Source organism: Anticarsia gemmatalis, chromosome 10 (genome assembly GCF_050436995.1).
Source record: "Anticarsia gemmatalis isolate Benzon Research Colony breed Stoneville strain chromosome 10, ilAntGemm2 primary, whole genome shotgun sequence".
NCBI lineage: Eukaryota > Metazoa > Arthropoda > Insecta > Lepidoptera > Erebidae > Anticarsia > Anticarsia gemmatalis.
The window spans coordinates 9,451,831-9,465,250 of record NC_134754.1 but is presented as its reverse complement, the minus strand read 5'-3'; positions in this window follow the sequence as shown (position 1 = coordinate 9,465,250).

Genomic DNA, 13,420 nt, shown 5'->3' with positions numbered 1-13,420 from the left:
CATTAGTTTCTATCACACAGGAATAAAGTCGAAAATCGAATAACATCTTAATCCAAAGAGTGTTTGTTTGTGTTGTGTAACACGTCCCGCTACTGATCACAAAGCGAACTGTCAAACGGCTCCCGCCATATTTGTTTAATATGTTGTGACCACAACGCTATAATTTGTCGTCAAAAACCTGCTGACGGTAAGATCGGTTCAAAACATAAAAAACCGACCCGTATGAATCATGAAGCAATAATGGACAGTTGGGTCAAATATTCAGACTTTGATTGACGCTAATTACGAGCCATAAATAGATAGGCATTTGGAAATTATGGCAAATATGACTTATGGCTTGTGCAAATAGTACGTTTCAATATAAGATCAACAAAAAATACATAAGTAAAAGTCTTTAAGGGCCAAATGTAGCGCGGAAAATTCAAACGATTCTACGTGCGACAAACGTGCGACAATTTTAAACGCGCGACTAGAAAAACATTTCGTTTTATTGTAGTCGCGTCGCGTCGTCGAGATGTCGCGGCCGTGTAAATGTGAAACACATATTTACACATTAACAACCAAAGCTCATTGAGAGTGACCTACCACATTGTATATCGAGTTGGGTCACATTTTTTCGGTAAAAAATATTTAAGTCAACTTAATTTTTCCTAGTCGTAGTCGGGTTCCGTAATCCTACTTTTCTGGTCCCTGCTTTATATTAGCGTCATTAATAGTAAGTAAGAACACGCACTAGTATTTTTTTTTCTTAACAATTCTTACATTTAGGTGCAGCTAAATACTGTAGTTCAACATGCACCTGAAGTGCATTTATTTATAGGATTCGTTTAATTTAAAATTCATCAAAACTGCGTACGCGCAGAGTTTATGTTATTACGGTAAAGTTCTCGCTTTAAATAGGTAGGCCGATGAAAACTGCGCTGATAAGTTTCCCACCTTCACCTGTTGATCTCTAAAAAAGGCACAAAATATTTTCACATTCGTTTAACGATCCGGCGTCGGCTGGTCACAATGGCGTTTAGGGCGCACCGAACGCGCATGCGCGCTTTATCTCGCTCACGTTCCCTTGTTTTATTTATTAGAAAGATTTATTATTTACCACGGGGCTCGCACACGATGTGTCACGAATCTGGGACGAAAAAACATGGTATGTTAATGTCCACCCCGTTCGCACGTGACAATCTCTTTTTTTGATCACCAAACTTATTAACTTACTTTGTAACCGAATGTGCACTCACTTCCTGTATTTGTTTAATTGATACATTTTCCTTTGTTCTTGTGTGTTCTGCTCATGTTTACTTTAATTAAGTAGATTTTGTTTGACCGCATTCGGTTGAATGAAAGGAGAATACATGACATCCCACACAAGTTGTAAGCCACAGAACAGGTACTATGTTTCTGTCATATCGTACAGAAAATAATGTATTTCATTGAATAGTCCTTTCCGTTTACGCTGAACTTATGTCTTACAAGAAATAAAGTCAAGTTCACGTGTAGAACGGGTAAATTACGAAGCACTTAATACGCTCTGAGCTTTTATTGCAAAAAGTATTTAATAAAAATACAGGGATGTATCAAGGGTACAGAGATAGATAATACAAAATTAAATGATCAGAATGCGTAATATTCTATTTGATATTGCTCAACATCCTTCAATTAACATACCTCGTTGCACCCGACAAGCCCTATGACTTCATCACCTGATATTCCCACACTATTAATGTCACAAATAAACTAAATAAATAGCGAATAGAATCAAGATTGGAATCGCACTTGACCTACGTAAAACCACAGGTCTGCCGTGACCGAGTAGGAGCAAACATACACAAAAGAAAGACAAAGATGGCCAACACTCCTTGTTTGACATTATCTGTGTACTTTGCAAGCCCTTAAGCAAACTGCGTTGCTTGACAGTGTTACGTCAAAGGAAAATAAAGGATTATGCAGTACTTTCATCTTAAGTTATGTGGGAAATAAAATGGTTTTACATTGGTTCTATAGCTCATAGTAAGTTTACAAGACAAAGTTTTCTAAGAAGCGCGGTTCGGCAAACTTCTGGTTCTGCGTTGCTTCTCCAGAATCGTAGCTAAAACAAAATCATCATTGAAAATATGACCGTCTGCTGGGAAGGTCGCTATTGTCACCCAAACAATCCTAAAATTAAAATGATTGATGAGATCAGTAAAATAGTCGACGTCCAGACTTATTAAAACAGTCATAAACCCCAAGACAAACAATTCCTTGTAAAGCCTAATTTAGTCCAGCAGGATACATTTGTATCAGACCCAGACAGGATTGGAGACATGTGATTGCAAGCAATTATCTTTTCGTCTCCTAAGGTCATACACGAACCGCTAAGAGAGGCATGACCTCGGTCACCAAGATGTAAAAGGGCGTAAGTATCATGAATTTTCAAATTGACTTAAGTCGTATTATCTCAAGTGCGACAACGCTCTCAAAACTATGACAGGAAGTGCGACGCATGCCTATCGTCAGGTGTCGCCAATCGTGAGCTTATTTTCCTCCTGCTAATAATATTACAAATGAAAAATGATTTATGGATACTGTCTGAATAAATTATAAACTATAGAAATGTATATTATAAAGAAATGAAAAATGGAATAATTAATTCCTAAGACAAGAACAGTCATCGCTACAGTATAACATTTTAACCACATCATTAGCATAATAATATTATCTAATATATTTTATAATTCATGAACATTATTCATTTTTGTCTAAGATTAAGTGATTAAAAATAAAAACAAATATCAACAATATTATAACATTATTATATATACTATTTTCCCACACGAAACGTTGAGGGACACCTATTTTATTAATCTTTTTACTTTAGATATCATTTTTAATTCTAAATTTTCAATAAAAATGACGTAGCATGAAACAAGTTTGAGCACCCCTGCCTATGATGCAGAGCTATAGCAACAATTATTGACTTTAATTGCCGCAACACCTCACTGTATCCACGAGCGTGTTCGTAATTTTATAAATTTTATGTATATTTCATCTACAGATTGACTCATTCCTTTATTTCATCAAGGTCTAGGTCATTTTTTGTAGATTGTTATAAAATATTTTGTACACGTATAGTCAATTCATTTAAAGAGGTTTCTTCTGATTACTGCTTTATAATATATCTTATACTTTCCAAGAATAGATAGGTCAACATAACATCAGAGTTTGAGAGCTTGTTTTACTATTTACATAGAAACAAACTGAAAGAAAAGGTTACTGTGAAAGTACAAAAAAAATACTGTCAAGTTCAGCCGACCAGTCCGTGCAAGGATATTGAAACCGGCAGTAAATTGTAATAGTAAGAATCAAACTTACAACAATGTCCATTGAACTTAAAAGAAAAAAAATACTTTTATTTCCAAAAGACATATAACTATTACAGATCAAAATAAGTAGTTATACAAATTTGGGACACAATATGACGATATTGAACACTGATACCCATAGTAAGATCTAACTTGAGTTATGGGTATCAGGCCACAGCGAGTAAAAAGACATTCAGTAATTAGCTAAAACTACTTAGTCTATTCAAGTATTCTTTGAAGCTGGCGATTTCTACTTAAGTATTTTTCCTATATCCGTCTGTTATTGCTCATGTACAAATCTTCCTTCACCTGTACTGATATCTTCTAAGTGCGTAAAGGAACCTTCGGTTTTCCCAAGCAACCTTATTAGTCATCGGTACCAACCACCGCGGCGCGGACCGTGAAGGACCTTATTATTTACGCGACCGGAAAATGTAACCTAAATACAATTTGATCCACAAAAAGATTTTTGCGAGTGACCAAATTAGTGAGATGAGTACTGATTAGAAGGGATTCTGATGACTTAAATGTCATGGTAAAACATCGAGATGTGATATGTGTCAAGTAGGCAAGCAGCTTATACCGTCCCAAAAATAAATGATTTACAATTTTGTAAATCGACATGAAGGTATTTCAATTACATTTCCCGGTTTTACTCTATTTGTTTTTTTTTTCTTTTATTGATACTTTTTTAATTTTGCTTCTTAAAGTCTAAAGTATTACGTTAGAAATACGAATGTATGCAAATAACATTTGTGCTTTACAAGATACCAACATTTGCGTCAGAGCATCGCGTGCAAAGTATGTAATGATAAAACTCGACGCTGATTAAACTCCTAAGCGGGGAGGGATGTGTCTATTAACCTAGACGGACTACTTTCTATTCTAAACTCGTCTTAACATACGCAGGCAATATATTTAGTTAATGATTCTCGAGCTATGCAAGAAATTCACTGCGTTTGTAAACATAGTACGTATAACTTGCACTGAACGGGAACGGCGACAGTATTTTTCTTTAGAAACAACAATGTAGGAGTTGAAAGTGAATTTGCAAGTTAGAGTAATGTTTACAGTGTAAAAGGTGCCGAGTATATAGATTTATTCCTTTACATTGCTTTGATTTGCTTCGTGTTATTGAATGTTGTTACAAGGTATAATTACCTGCTGACATTAGATACGGATCAATGGTTATTGGTATAGATCATACGCTTAATTATATCGTTGATATCTCAATATAGATATCAGTTCCTACTAAACAACTGAAAGTAAATCGCTCCCAGAATAAATAATCAGTCATTTTGTTATTCAATGATATAATGAGTTAGCGGATGAATCGATAAATTTAATGTAATGCGGTTATTTAAATGTATGTTTCCCTTTCTTGTTTCTATACAATATAGCAGCAGTCTCTATTCGTAAAACGAGTAACGTTTTATGCGGATTGTAAATTTTCAGACTCAATATAAAATAAAAAGTGGACATCTCTTGTTTAATTCACATATTTTTTCTGTATGATATTGCAATAAGTTTGTAAACTCTCGAAAATTCGGCCAGTCCGGAAACGAAGAAATTCCATCCGACCGGATCTATTGGGTGCAATTCTCACGGCAATGATCGCTACTGACTCATGCCACTCTCTTTATAAATTAAATTATTATAATAATATTCCGACTACAATGTTTTGGCTCTTAGCCGAGCAATGTGACGGTACAGTTTAACAACTAGCTAGTCCGACAACTGTCCAAAATAGTAATAAATATTCGGTATTACTTAGTCTTAATGTAAAGTCGTATATATAATATTCTTTAATTAATTATTTAATTCGAAATTAAAGTATTTATTGTTTCGGAAATTAAGTTTTACTTGAATTGTTAAACAGTAGCTCTGTTAATTTTTCCTCTGTTTTCCGAAGAGGAACGTACTCTTACGAATAGTGATCAAGAGTGGTTACAAAGATATTTAAAAGAAAATGTTCTTCTTCGGTATTTCGAAACTTGTGCATTCGTCTTGCCGGATCTGTCGCACGCATTCACCCGAGAACATTACGGCAATGATGGCTTCTGACTCATGCCACTCTCTTTGCAAACTTGTAATGAGCATTAAAAAATCGCCTCTTAGTGTGGCCTAGAATTGTCGGGGAAAAGGAAACTACTTACATGACCTCTAACAGTTGTTGCACTAATTTTGGTATAGTTTTGTTTATACATCTTTGCCGCCTATAATATGATTAAGCCTACTAAATAATATCTTAAAATAACTACAGTCAATCTGGGTAACTTTGATTCATTTGGTTATCATTGACAGTGGGAAAATGAACTTTCGATTATTTTTTCGTATGCAACCAACACAATTGATAAAAGTTTATTTTCCCACTGTCAATATTACCCAAATGAATCAAACTTACCCGGATTAACTGTAGCAACTTTTCATTTCCAATTTCCGTATTAAAAACAGGCAAGTCTATTTTCCAGTGAAAAACTGTGATAGCTGAACCTGAACTGCTCGGGAACCTATGCCGATCTCCACATCATTATTACAATCAGTCTTTTTCTACATTTTGCTGGCTGTAAAACATTTTGACGCATACATACAAAGATCTAACTAAGGACATGTCATTACTAGTGATGTCACTAACCGCTAAACACAAACATAGATGACATAATATCACTGTGGAGTAATAGGATGCATTACTAATACTCGTAGCGTAAGTTTTAATCGTGTGTTAAGTAACAACTTCTTTTCCCTCGGGGTAAAGCATACGTTTGCTGTATAGGTACTGTTTGATGACAGACAGCGCACTTTGACTCTGCCGATTCACGAACGTATCATCCTTTGCGTCACATTCCGCGGTCAAAACATGCGATTTTCTGCTCTTGAGATTCTATTTTCAATACGTTAATGTGATCGTGTTTTGGACTTGAGAAATATGTGTTCGGTTACGGTATCTAATTTTGTAGATGAAACGAGATTTTCATCGAAACTTTGGCTACTTTCAGCCCGATCCGTCGAGTGGTGCGGCCGTGCTTTGATAGATCACTATATTATATATTTAGATTAATTATTATTGGTATAATAAATAAATAAAGTACCTAGCACGATTAGAAAGAATCCACTTGTCAAGTATCCACTACAAAGCGATGGTGATATAAAATATTCGGGTTGAGGCTCTACTGCTCTATAAAAGGCATACTACAATAAGACACTGATATTAGTTTTTCTCATAGGTATTTGATGACTAAACCAAGTGATCATCTTGTAACGCTTATTACCCTAATGTTACCTGTATCGTCATTGGGTTTTCCGAATATATCACAATAGACCGTTAGTTTGCAAAAAAGTTCAAAAACATGTTATTTGATTTCGTAGTAGGACTATATTTCCTTTTGAATTAACGGCTGAGATGAGGAAAAAACTTGGTGACAGTGGATAGTAATGGTCCCACTGGTTGCTAGGTAATAGAGTCATGTAACATTAATCGTTATGTCTGTACATTTAGTATGATCTTTTAAAAGTTATACTATACTATACTGTATATCGTATGACCTATACAAAAATTCGATACGTCAATTTAAAACGGTTTCAATCTTCATTACAAGTGAATAGAACTTTAAATATAAGAGTGATGGCTACTTACCCATATATGTATTAAAAATGATACATTTAAAAACCCCACCACATTGTGAGTTAACCTAAGCCGTGGGCAAAAATGTCACATAGCTAAGAATATTTCTGACTAAAATTCTCTGTTAACGTATATGTGTAACGTGAGTAAGAATTTAGCGGAATATATGACGTTTATGAAGATGTTACGAGCATCAATTAATTGAATCCGAGTGTAATTGATAGTGACGTTTACGAGATGACGCTTGAAACTCACGAGTGCAATTAGCGAGATCAATTAGACTTGTAGATTAGTGTATGACACACAAATGTACCAGACTAACGGCACGCGCACTTATAAGTCAATAGCATGTCTTCTGCCGACGATGTTTTTACTTCATAGATAAGCTAATATTGAATGATATAAGACTTATAATTTGCTACACGAGAGTAAACAAATGCCTACTAATTAGAAAATAGGCTCTGTTGATAATGAAAAGATAAAAGTAAATCGCTCCATGTGTGCTAGGGAATGTGAAGTAAGTATTCACAAATAAATATTTTTGAATAAGTAAAACACAGAAACCTCTGCATCCGGTTGTACAGCAACTAGATGCAATAAATTCTTAACCAAAAGATTTTATAATAGCTTTACTAAATGCGTCCGCGTAACGAACAAAAATTAACAGAGCAAAAAGTTTTTACACCAATTTATAATTGGCTACATTTTTTCCAATGATTTGAAATTGATAAAAAGTCAATAAACATCATTTGGGTATTCCCAAAATTTCTACTCTCATTGTATCGTAGTTCCGATAGTACAAGGTCGGTAAACGTAACATAGACTCGCTTGAATGTGAATCATGCTGTTAAATGGACCGCGTACTCCTAAAAGTGATGAGTAACTTTATTGTTTGTGTCTTAACAAGACATTGTTGAGATGCAAAAATACATGTATTTTCACGAGCCGACTATTACGATTACTGAATCATACGACCAGAACTAATTCCAGGATTAAGAAGTAGGCGTCTTAAGATTACGTGTGTGACGTCGCCAATTCTGGTGACTTACGCTGACTTGTAATACAATGATACACTTATGAGAATTATAAAATTGTTTTTTATTGCATTAAGACGTCATGACTGTTTTTTAAGTAGGTGGTACTAAGGTCAGTTCCAGGATAATTTGACGAGTCATGACAGCTATGTAAAATTCACCGTGTAATACTAATCACTGAACGTTACGCTCAAAGATGTTCATAGAAAAAAGGGAAAAACGATGACATTTTTATGTAGAACCGTTAATATTAATAAATTAGGCCGTTTTATGAGGAAACTATTACTGAAAAAATTCATTCATAATATAAGGTAAAGATTTATGACCTAGCACGCGTTTAAAACCTTTTCCTGTGTAGATTGTGCGTCCAATTATATTTATAAGAAGATATACCCATTTCATAAGAAGCGTCACCGATTTCCTTACTATGGTGAAAGTTTATTCAGGTTAGCTTAATATTTTGGCGGTAGTGACCTTCACGATACTACTACTCATTATTGCTTACTGTTATGACATTCAGTGAAATAACATGTGGACTTTAGTCTACCAGTACAACGTCTTATATAATTAATTATTACATCAAGTTATACATAGATGACTTCATCTAAAGATGATTATGATATCCTATTTACGGTTTAATGAAAACAAAAAATGTTTTTAGTAATGAATGATGGCATGGGTCTATATTTAACAATTATACCTAAATTGATGATTAAATCATCAAACTAAGCAATAGATTTGTGTCTAATCTATCTGCCTAATTTATGTGAACACACTATTAGCGTTCTACCGGCGTTTTTACCGGTCAAAATAGTGACATATCCTTTAACCAATAAGCAGATGATTCGTAACACAACTTCTCCAATTTTTATATCAGAACTTACTAATCAAATGCTAAGATTTTCCTCATAATATTCGCGCTCCATAAAACCAAACATCATTTTGGAAAACCTTATATTACTCACGTTATCAATACCGATTACTCAAAGATACCGTTATGACATCGTCACTGCAGAATACAATTGCCTAAATCGAACAAAAAAATGGTTTCAAGGCCTAAGGCACACTTGCGCAGGAAACCTGTCGTACGTCATTCCAGTGTATTGCTGATCACACACATTCCCTGCACCATAAACTTCCCGTGTTCCACACCGTGAACATTGTGATTCATGGTATGACTATCAACGATGATTCATACACAAAAGATCTTCACCTGTATTTCATATGATCCGATTGACAAACCTGACTTCCTATCTATGGATACCTACGTAGTGTTTATACAGTTGCGAATGTTCTGTACTCTACAGGTTTCTACGTGCTTATATCGCATTACTTTATTAACTTCATTATTATTGATTATAGAGGATTCAATTCATTAAGTTAAAAAACGATACCTTTATCCCTTTTTAGGTTGCGTATCGTATTTTCATGGTACCTATAATTTTTCCAGCCGGAGTCAATATTTTACTTTTTAATGTTATTTCTCAACATATTACTATTCATTTATTCAATGTATTTGTACTAATATCAGTCTAATATGTACTTTAAAAAATAGATCAAATAAGACAACAACAAAAAAAATCACGCACAAAGTCGCAAGAACAGCCTACTTCGATTATAAAGTCTAGGCGATACGTTCGCAAATAACTGTTGAAGTGTGATTCAGTGTATGCAAATAAGCGCCATTGAGTCGCGTGTTTGTTCAATGAATGAGTTGAGTTTTGTTTGCTTGTTGTGCAATGTGATGCTAATTTTGTATGTATCTAAAGCATTTTGTATAAGGCTCACTGACAATTCAACCTTTACCGTTGTATTTGTGTTTGCTGCTCAGAGTATTGACATTTTGTATTGTGTATTTAGAATAATGAGTAGTGAAAGCGAGTGCTTATTTTATTGTTTTAAAATATTAACCTTGTGGCGCAGTGGTTAAGGTAGTCACCATGCTGCCACCATGGCGTAGGGAGACTGAGGGTTCGATTTCCACACGGGACAATCATTAGTGCGATCCACAAAAAGTTGTTTCGGGTCTGGTTGTACTATGTGTCCGTTGTTTGTATGTTTGTAAAAGTCACGGGCATAAGATTAATGCTTAATGCGGGAGTTGTCTCTAAAAGAAAAAAAATAGGAACTTACCTACGTATTCTTGATAGAGTCTTATTTCCATTGATATAGTTTTTCCTTAACAAACAAAAGGCATTTCTAAAAAATGCTAGAGTCCACTTTTTACGATTAAAATCGTATTAAGGTTAACATAAATCATGTGAAATATGTTTTCCTTCGCGTAATGAGTCATGGCAAATCATCTTCCAAAGTCCAATTCAATGACGTTCAAAGGTTTTTATTCTTTAAGTACTGAACATCCGCAAGTAATAACACATCATTTATATATATTTCTAGAGTCAAATAAATGTTCTCGCACGACCGGTGTGGTCTAGCCTTACATCCTGTAGGTGTCATAATAGGTTACAGGTTACATAAGCTGTTTCAAAACTGTTTATATTTAAAGGGCTTGTGTCTGTACGTCAAGTAAACTGGGAAAAACATACATCTTATACGCAGTGCCGTGACATATCGCGCAATTGTGACTTTGGCGGGATAATGCAATAAACTTTTGTTTATATGCAACAATTGTAAAGTGAAATTCTTTATTGTATTCCTAATATATTTCATACATACAGAACATCGCGCATGTTATACCTGAAATTGTAATATACGGATTACATGTCAGTCGCATGCAAAGGGCGAGCCTATTTCCATGTTACAAAACTATAGAGATTAGGTGCCTACATACATATATAACATCACGCCTTTTTCCCAAAGGGGTAGGCATAGACCAAAGAACCATGCCACAAAATTTTGAAAATAAAAATGATGTAGTAACTCAACAGTCAGTAGCCATATAGACTTCCGCTCAGATCACAGCGTCAGTCAACATTCTCAATTCCTACATTATTACTTCGAACTTAAAAGTATAAATTGGAAATAATAATGTAAAAACACAAGAATAAACCTTTGTATAATGTGTATTTTTATCTGATAAAATCACATGTCGTCAAACAAGAGCTTCTTAACGTGACAAAATGACGGCACACAAAGAAGTGTAAAAATAAATAAATACGAAACCCCACTGTTCCCATAACCACAGTTTGCTCCCAACGCGTTAATTGACCCATGATATTTGCTCGTGTGAATATGAAGAACTTTATACATAATGGTTTTATATATTCATTTAATTTTTACTATGAGTTGACATTCTTAAGATCGTTTACATATTTGAGTTAAAGCAATTTAAGTTGTAACGCAAACATTATATTTATCTGATAAGTCGCCTTGTAACCAGCTGTTGGTTGTAATTCAACACCTATCCAATAATTATTGATATTATATTCAAATTATTTTCTAAGCTTGAACAAATACGACAAGTATTAATATCTAAGTACTTACTTTATTTTACGCATTCTATGGGAGTCGAAAGCGAATGTTTCAGATCCTCATATTTCCTTTCGAATATATCCATTTCAAACTAAAACTAAAGTTTAATTTACTTATTGCTATATTTTTTCCGACTTAAATCATATAAAATTAAATGATTTATACAGTTAGGTCTACTAAAATTCTTATGGTTATCCAAGTTACCAAGTTAGTAGGGCCAATGAGAAGAGCTAGCAAGAAACTCCCGGCCATTTTTTATATAAATGTTCTCTACCTAAAAATCTCATAATAAATCGAATACTAAAAGTGAGAGAAGCCTCATATCAACGGTAGTCTCATACATTTCTCTTATGTTTGTATGGCATCCATGATTGTTTTGTTAGGCTGCCGTGTGCTATTCTTGTGTTACATATTTTTTTGTGTTTACCTTCGTTTGGCACATCGAGACCACCGACTAACGGACCCTCGAGTTGTCATTCCAAAGATTATTTAATTATAGAGATTTGTGGTTATAATGATCGCACCGAACTTTCAAAATGTATGCGTTTACGAGTAATTAATATCATTTTTTTAAAAAAGAAGCGGTATATATGGTGGAAGCTTATGGTAGAAAAAGCTGGTATCAAAAAGTTGGAAAAATATTTTTCTTTAAAAATGCAAGGAAATTTTGCTGCCAATTTAAATACAATGTCATGTGTAACTCTACCAGTGTGCTCTGTACTAGATATTTCCTTTCAGAATCAATACTTACTTCAACTGATACAAACTGAAAAAAATACAATTCATTCATGTATTTATTTTACTTCCACTATTTTATTTTAAAATACTGCTGGTACTGTTTATTTTAAATTATTACTTTCTTTCCAAAAAAAATTAAGACTCTATTATCAATTGAAATAATTATAACCGCAAAAAGAAAGTAAGCAACAAAATGATTCTAAATTAATATCTTAAATAGAACAAGTAAGTCCGGAAAGTAACTCGATATTATAACAATTCTTTATTCATTGTTGTACTAAACACATACAGACAGTTTAATGATCTGTTTGTCCGTATCGTATTACACGCGGTGAGCTTTTGTCAATGAAATGTAGCGGAAAATTGCGGGTTTACTTGTTCAATGTGTTTGCGTATTATGTTGTTACGAAAGTAATATTTTTGATCCACTAAAGTTTGTAAATACGTTATTACTATAATAAGACTACTGATCTCATTTTTAAATAAGTATTAATATTGAAAAACATGATATCAATACATGTTGTATAGTGATATTATAAACACTTCACTCACCAATACAAAGACAAATAACATTTTAAATATAATGGAAAACAATATTATTTTATATTACAATTAATTAAAATTCAAAACTCGATTCTTCACATCAAACAGTGCTAATAAAGGCGGTGTACACGGATGGCGGTAACATAACGCGGCCTTTACAAAAGCACGACTGTATCAAGTACGTATCACATATAAAAAATAAGTGCGGGCATCCGATCGCATCGGTGAATAAATGAGCTTATATTTAAAAAGCTCTGTAAACAACACTAATAAAGGTAAAAAAAACAACTCAACTTCCACACCTTCGATTAAAAATAAATTCGTCGAGTCGCCTCAACTCAGTCCTTGATCCCGGAAAAAAAACTAAACTGATCTATATTTATCGTATCTAACATCTATGTATAACAAATAAACTGCGTCCAAACATCCGTGGAACACTGGCACCGCAAAACACAACCCTCGTAGGAATGTCGCGTAGGTCAAATAAAAGAATTCGGTCCTTTAACAATAACATAATCGGATGCGCCGGCGCCGCGTCGGCGATCGCTTAGCACAATGCCACGAAAATATTATAAAAGACATACCTATAGACGTGTGAAATCACGGTGACACCAAAGTAACAAATAAAAAATGTTTGAAAAAAAGCTTACGTTCGAAAACTTTTTTTTGAGAGGCTATTAATTTTATATTGATTGGACGTTTTACGCTTG